This window comes from Trichogramma pretiosum, unplaced genomic scaffold (genome assembly GCF_000599845.2).
Source record: "Trichogramma pretiosum strain Unisexual culture from Peru unplaced genomic scaffold, Tpre_2.0 scaffold63, whole genome shotgun sequence".
NCBI classification, from domain to species: Eukaryota; Metazoa; Arthropoda; class Insecta; order Hymenoptera; family Trichogrammatidae; genus Trichogramma; species Trichogramma pretiosum.
Window position 1 is genome coordinate 963,474 of NW_019640834.1, and position 8,773 is coordinate 972,246.

Genomic DNA, 8,773 nt, shown 5'->3' on the forward strand with positions numbered 1-8,773 from the left:
CGGCATCTACTACACTTATACGTGTTCCACCATTCAATACGATTGAATTCAAGTAACCCACATGAACTCCCACGTGTGCGAGAGAGCGACAGAGATACATAACTCAACGAGTACTTGCAGTAGACCTCTGGAAATAATCATTAATTTTAATTGATTTCTCAATAATATGTAGCAAACAATGTAATAGGTTTTTTTCCTTTAATTTTTTATTATTTTAGGCATTATATGAAACCATTTCAGAAATATGATTGAATTCTCGTAAAATTTTCAAGCAATTTTAATCAAAATATTTAATTTTAAGTATGGAATTAAATTTTCATTTTCAATTCAAATTAATGCATGTGATTGCATTTTTATTTATTTTTTGTGTATTCTATGCAATAAAGTAAATCGGTACTGAGCGATTAATTTTCAATGAAGATTTTATCTATAAAAGAATGTTGATGTTGAATAAATGTCAGTATCGACTAATCTAATTTTAACGTCTGACTTCACATTAAAATTAATTTAAGTTGAGTTTTTTAATATTGTTTCTTACTGTACAGGAAAGAGCTATACCGTTTATTTATCGAACCATTTCGAACCAATGATTAGCTGTAAAATTAAAAAATATTCAAAGTGTATTTTTCAAAATAAATGTTAATAATTAATGATAATATTAATATAATAAAACAATGTAACACTTTAGAAAGAGAATGACAAAATGGAATCTCCGATAGGAAAATTTTCAAACAAATATAAAATTTTTTTATTAAACATGTGTATGAAGATCAATTTACTCCATGTTTTTTTGTGTGCACTCAATTATTTCTGTAGAATTTCAATTTGTTTTGAATTTTCTTAAAACTATGTATAAACAAATAAATTGATAACTTAATTGTAAACAATATGATTTTAAACGATTTTGAATATGCCCTCGATTACTGAAGATGTTTATAATGAAAATAAATTGGTTTGATAGTTGTCTTTCCAGATGAAACAAGCCATAACACCAAAAGATAAATTTTACTTGCTCAATTTTCATAATACTAAATGGAAAAATCCATCGTACAATTTGGGCTACAAAATGGACATAAGTGATAAGAAATCCGAAGAAATTCTTTTAAATGATAACTCAAGTGAACACGTCAATGTTGTTTCAGACGACAAACAACAAATTTGTGATATTTTTCAAGAGGAATTCACACTAGAATCAAGCACAATAACACACCGAGACACAATTCACAATGAAAGAAACGACTACTCATGTGACAAGTGCAAAAAGAAATTTGAGTTCCGAAGTCATTTGAGTAGACACCAAATATCTGTACACAAAAATCGCAAAGATTTTGCATGCGACAGATGCGAGAAGACATTTGTGAAAAAATCAAGTTTGTTAACGCACCAAAAATTGGTACATGAAGATCGCAAAAACTTTACGTGCAACAAGTGCGAGAAAAACTTCGAAAGTAAATCAACGTTACTCAAACACAGAAAAATATTCCACGAAGTTTTTAAAAATTACTTGTGTGAAATGTGCGCCAACAGATTTGCAAGTAAGCAGAGTTTGCTCCTGCACATAAAGATAGTCCACGAGGGTCGCAAAAATTTTGTATGTGACAAGTGCGAGAAGAAATTTACACAAAAACCGAGTTTGCTCTACCACCGAAAGGCAGGGCACGAAGACCGGAAAATTTACGTATGCGATACTTGCGATAAGAAATTTGGAGGTAAATCAAATTTGCTTATCCACCAAAAGACTGTACACGAAGGTCGCAAGGATTTCACCTGTGACAAGTGTGAGCAGAAATTTGTATACAAACGGGGTTTGCTTTTACATCAAAGGGCAGTACACGAAGTTTTCAAAGATTGCGCATGCGACAAGTGCGAAAAGAAATATGTAGATAAATCAGATTTGTTGAAGCACCAAAGGACTGTCCACGAAGGTCGCAAAGATTACGTATGCAAACATTGCGATAAGAAATTTGGAGGTAAATCAAATTTGCTTATCCACCAAAAGACTGTACACGAAGGTCGCAAAGATTTTGCATGCGACAAGTGTGAGAAGAAATTTACACGAAAACCGGGTTTGTTGTACCATCAAAAGGTAGTCCACGAAAGTCGAAAAGATCTCTCCTTTAAAGTATTTGAAGATTACCTATGCGACAAGTGCGAGAAAAAATTTGTACTAAAACCAGATTTGTTAAGGCATTTTTTTTTTTTTTTTTTTAGATAGAGAAATGCGTTACGCACCGTAAGGAGGTTTGAGTTGAAATCAACCCCGAACCTCCCCGTGTGTGGGACTCGCCCTTAACCGACTTGCGTCGGTGAGGGAATACCCACTAAAACTCTATCTGCCCGAGCGATGGAAGTGCTCGGACGCGGCTTTATTTCGTGGTGCCGTCTTAGATGGTGGGAGACCACGTTCTCCAAAAAAATGTGCGCGAGATGATGTCAAGGCTACCCTATGCCTTCTCTATTTCGACCTGCAGAGTTAATACCTGTATAACCACTGATGTGCGTGGTCATTTTATTCCACCGGAGCCAATTCATGTACGAACCACGGAGAGCTCTAAACGTGATGGAATCCAAACATTTGCTCAATCCGAGTTCGCACAGACTCGCGGCGAAAGCAGCGGACCAGATACCCCGCCAGGAGATCGTGATCGAAGAGAACGAGATGTTATCGTTCTCGACCCTATACTCACTGGCGACCTGATGACGAATGTCAGGGGTATCATATTTAGCGACTTTCCGACGGTGCGAGTCGTCAAGGGACGATGAAGCGCTGATGACTTGCGCATCGATCACCTTGACAACCTGATCCTTTACAGCGACGATATCTGGCTTCCGCAAGCCTTCTCTGGTATGAAAGTGCGGCTCCTGCCGGACACTCCATCCCAACTGCCGGAGGCTACTGACTGCGATACGGCAAATTGCATCGTGTCGCAGTATTCGGCCTCCATGAGTGCGGTGACAGCCCTGAATGACGTGAGCTGCGGTTTCATTAGTACCACAGCCCGCTCGACACTCGATAGGCGGGCCACCGACTACGCGTCTGCCGCGTGATGTTCGAACGCGAGTTGGGAGAGTATTGACCCGTACGTGATGGAATTGTACATAGTCTCGTCCGGAGAGGGCCGCGCTGTTACGGTCTACCCACGAGTGGCTCGCACGAACACGAGCACACTCGGAGAGTTCCTTGCCATCATTCGCTTGATGGAGTAGCGAAGCCCAGTACTTGCCACGAGCCTCCTGGCCGATAAGAGGCCGCCCATGAAAGGACAGCGCCGTTTCGGCCCATCGGATCGAAGCCTGCACCGAGCGATGACAAAAGACACCTCTAACGGCGGCACAGGAAGACTCAGCCATATCCGAAAGCCTTGAATGAACCAAGGCCGGAATAGCTGTTCGGAAAGATGGAATTCCGAGTCCCCCGTCTAAACACCGCGCGTGGAAGTATCCAATGGGAACATCTTTTGGTAGCCGTAACCACTTGCGAACCGCAGCGCGTACTTGTCGGTCAAGACTCTTAAGAGTTTGAAGATGGCATCTCGACAAGACTAACTGGTGGTAAAATCGCGGCACGAGGAAGCAACGTAAGATCTTTAAACGCTGCTGGGGCTTTAGAGGAGCCGAGGCGATGTTAGCCAACTCCCGAACTAAAGTACCCCCGGGCTTCCGGATACCAAGGGGAGAAAAATGCACCCCCAGGTATCTAAAGGGCTCGGTTGGGCCAAGCTGACGAATAGGCCCTCCGCCAATCTGAAAGCTTTCAGCAGTCGACACTTTATATGTCTTCCGCTTAGTAGAAATCAAGATTGACATCGCGATGCACTTGGCCGCGTTGAACTGCAGACCATATTTGGAAGCCTCGTCCCCGGCGGTTCGTAACATTTCTTTCATACCCAATGTCGACGAGCTAAAAATCACGATATCGTCTGCGTACGCCAGTGCGTCGATCTTGTGCTCACCCAGATGATATCCTACCGAAGAAGGCAGGGAAGTCAGAACCCGATCAACCACGAGAGAAAACAGGAGTGACGATAAAGGGTCGCCTTGGCGAACACCTCTTGTCACCCTGATGGGTTCCGACTTCGAACGCTTAATGGTGAGCACAGTAGAGCTGCTCCTATATGTATCCTCGATATACCGGACGAAAGCGGATGGTAAGCCTAACCTTTTGAGTGTCGATGTTATCGCATGATGACTGACGCTGTCGAAGGCTTTTGCAACGTCGAGCGAAACGACGTGTAGTTCCTTCAACGATGACTTTGCGTCGCGGAGAATTGTGCTAAGCACAGTGATATTCTCCGCGCAGCCATCATGCATGCCTCTCTGCCGCTCGTCCACAAGATTTGCCCGCATAAGACGCGAAGCAAAGACCTTGTGTAAATGGCGAACGACAACAGAGGAGACAGTAATGGGACGGAACTCTGATGGTAGCGAGCTGCCGTCTTTTTTAGGTATAAATATCGTCCGGCTCAACAGGCGGTCTGATGGAAAACCGCCAAGCGCGAGGATAACGTTTAGGAACAATGCTCTAAGAGAGATCGGAATAGAACGCCACTGACGCGACGTAATGCTGTCAGGACCGGGTGCAGATGACAAAGGCACCTCGCAGGCTAGGAGTTCACGCATCGATACAGGGTCCGCTATCCACTGGAGGTCCCTATTCTCGACGGCTGTGACACCGTCAAGCTCCTTCGAAGGAGTAGTGAGAATTGGCTCCCAAAAAGAAACCATCTCCTCCATCGAAGGGAACACCGACCTAATAGGGCCATCCAGGACTAATGCTTGGTTCTTGTAGCTCATCGTGCAGTGATCAACAAAGAATTTTTTTACAAATTTAGTTGACTACTGGATTTTTTATTAAACTCGCGTTAGAAAGACGTAATTGATTATAACAATATGTTCTACCTGAAAAAACCAACGTGGAAACCATTTCGTAATATAATTAAAACCTAAAAATGTGTTCTGAATTTCTTTAAAATTAGTAAAAGCTTTCATAATTGTTTTCGAATTGTGTGAATGATAAATGAAAGTTTCTGAAGAGACAGCATTTTTTCCAATCTGACAGTGGACGTGCGTTTTCTTTCTTATTTTGATAATCACACGTACTCGGAGCCTTTTCCGTTTATCAGGACGTTATGCAGCAATATATCTTTTTTTAAATACGAGTCTGGCGAATCCAACTGACTTTCTGAAATTTTCAGTTTTTTTTTCATTTTCATAAGATGTTCCATGGTTGATAGAGAGATAATAAGTTTCAAAACTGTATGATCAATGTACATCAGGTTCGAATTCAAATTTCCAACGAATTTGAAAGTGTATACAATTTTATTCAAAAATTTTTCGTTTCATTGAATCAGGTATAACATTTTAATGTATAAATTATCATTTATCTATAATTTTTTTCATTAATATTAAATACGGAAGAAGTTTTGTTTTGTTAGTACGATATGAAATGTAAAATTAATCATTTAGGCTTCAATAGATGCAATGCAGATTGAAAAGTGTTTACTTTTTCAAGTTTTTTTTTTACTCAGAACCGGTTATCGTATCATATATATTTAACTTTTTCAATAAATATTATGTGGATGAAGAAGTACATGAAAATTAAGTAACTTAAAGCTTCTTTATGAATCAAAATATTGAAAAGTCAGATGCGGTGAAAAGCGTGAAATTCACGTACTTAATTTTTTTATCAATTAAAATACTTTTCAATATCATAATTATGGTTTTTTAAATCCGGCTAAACCTATTCTTTCTATAAAGATCGTCTAATTTAGTAGAACGCATGAGAAACAGTGCGTATCACACATGATTTTTGCTGCATAGACGGTCTAACAATTACTTCTTTTCAGTCAGTTTTCTCAGATCTTCAAACTTGGAGCATCTTTTTATAGTTTGTAGAAGATAGGTAAATATTCGAAACAAATTTATTAAATAATTTAATCAGTGATAGACTAGAGACATTTTTGAGGAGGAAAACTTGATGAAAGTGCTACATACAAACGAAAAGTGAAATCTGTGGAACCGTTAAGTAAATTGACAAATTAGATCTTCAATTAAATTTTAAATAAATTACAGTGTTAAATAAGGAATCATTCTTACATCGTTTGTCGATCGGAAAAATTTTCAATTTGCTACCATGAAAATAATTAACGTTTTTTTGTAAAGAATTTAGAAATTTTGATCTTTACTAATCTATTTTTCATAATCAGGTTTGATACCATTATAAATACTCTCACATCGATCTCTTACAATAAACAGACTGTGTATAGAATCATAAAGTATTTGTTGAATTCATTACTGTCGAAGAAATTGGCAATACGTGCTCTATATTCCGTTTTGGTTTTGCAAAAACCAAAAAATTGAAGGCGCTGGTTACGGCTTTTGATCGAGTTTATGGACAAATTGTTTGCTAAAAGGGGGGCAATAGTTACAATGCGTCGATCGTTAGCTGCTACACAGAAGCAACTACCAAAAATAAGGTGACTGTCCGGAACTATTTCAAGCGTCTTCTAATTCTGGGTAGCTTGCGTACGTACGCGAATACATATAGAAAGAGCGGGCTAAAAAATACGCACGCTTAGACGATGCCAAATTACGGAAGTGGCACAAGCAGAAAGATCAACAGTAACAACAGTTTGCCAAGCGAGCTCATCCAGCAGCGACGTCATTGCACATATTGCACCTTGTTCTTGAATTTTTCCCTCGATAGCTGCGTACATGACAACATTTAAACGATAGAATTTTCATATTTTTGTCGGGCTTCGATTCCAATGATAGAAGAAAGAATAATTTAAATTTTCTTATTTGCCTCGACGACGTTAAAAAAGTTTTTTCAAGAATTCAACAGCCATCGCAGTGGTGCCAACGTCAACCCTTAACGCGTCTCCTCGAAGGTACTTGTAAAATTTCTCTTTTATATTGCACAAAACACATATCGTCTTTTTATCGGAAAACTATTTTTAACGATTTTCATTGTAACTCCAAAAACTTCAATCTGAGTTGAATCAACACAAAACCCGTCTTACGTGCCAAAATTTATTTTATATTCATTTATTAATAACTTATTTCATCAAAATCGTCTGTATTATTAACTTATTCAAGTTTTTATTTCATTTTTCCTTTGAATCTGGCAATGTCATGAAATTATTTTTTAAATTAATTTAAATGTAGTAAAATCTATTTTCATGGTTTTACTCTTCGAAAATATACTGTGCGATTATATCTCGTTCTATAAATTTTAAATCATTGATAATTTTCACTGAAAGAGTTTAGTTAATAAATAACAATTATTCATAATGTGCATTATTCCCAAATTATTTATAAATCAGGCTCCAAATTTGAACAAAATTATATTATAAATATTATTCTGACATACTATTGTTCATTCCGATTAATATTCAACTTATATAAACTCAAATTGAAATAAATAAAAAATCTAAAGTAGACATTTTTTTGTGTATATGAAATGAAATTTACGGAAAATTTAGTAATAAGATTTTTTAAACTATCAAATATTTATTTCTCAATTTATGAATTAGTGAGGTCATTGTTCGGTCAGTTAGTTGTACTTATTTTTCAATCAACTTCGCTTTGAAACCAAGAAGCGTAAAAATGCTTAATGCGATGTTATTTTCAAAAGACATTTAATCTGTAGTGATTGACTGACGTCTCGTAACATTTTGCTACCATTATAGGATCGAATCTACTTTATTCGAAACGGTCTGATGTTATATTTATTACACAATAACTTTCTCCAAAATAGCCTTTGTAGCCAGCCGATATTCTTTCTTCGCAGTTTTTTGCTCTTTTTACGAAATTCTACACACGCTTAGAAATTATTTATAGAACAACCGACTTCTCGCGCAAATACGATTTCGGCATTCGTATTGTCCTGTTGATTAGACATTTATTGATGTTCGCTCATCTCAAACTAGTTTTTTCTCTTATCAAGCTGATTTCTCAGCCCCCAGCGAAATTTCTTTTATTCTTTCTGCTTTTAAAATGCAATAAAATATCGGTTACTATTTTTAATATTTTTTTGTCCAAATCTGTAGCGACCCTACGTATGTGTAACCTTGATATTAGAGCTATTAACTGAAGGTGAGTTATTTTATAAACTACCATTTTACGAGTACTGCGAACCAATTCAAAGGCAGCAATTTATGCTAGCTATACTCGTTAAAAGAAAATAAACATAAAGTAAATAGACAACTCGTGTCGGATTACACGAAAGAGGTTGCAGGTATGTTATCATAATTAAAAAACTGGACCAACATATATTTTTAGCTTAGAGAATAATATGAAGCTGTGCGTTCTAGAAAAATGTCTATAAAATCCCATCTTTATTATTATAACTTCTACAATTAAAAACGTCAACTCTGTACTTGAAAGTTTTGCAGTTTTTGGCACTCTGATTATTTTTTATATTTTATAAGATCATATGTACGTTGTAAAAAAAAAACAATAATACGCTTTCTAAATATTTTATGACATATTTACCTGAAAAGCAACATGTTTATGAGGAGAACAACAAAGTGAAAGCTTTGTAAAAACAAACTTTTTTTAAAAATACTTAATAAGAATCTAAGATATTAAGTGGTATATTTTTACTAGTTTCTACATTCTCTTTAAATTGTTTCTATACTTTTGAACAATAAAAATTTTAATTAAATTTATAAAAATCAAATATATTCGTATGTATTGATTCTTGGAGGACCTTAACAATCTATTTTATAGATTACGCTCTGGTTTTCAATGTTCGTCAAGTTTGAAAAAA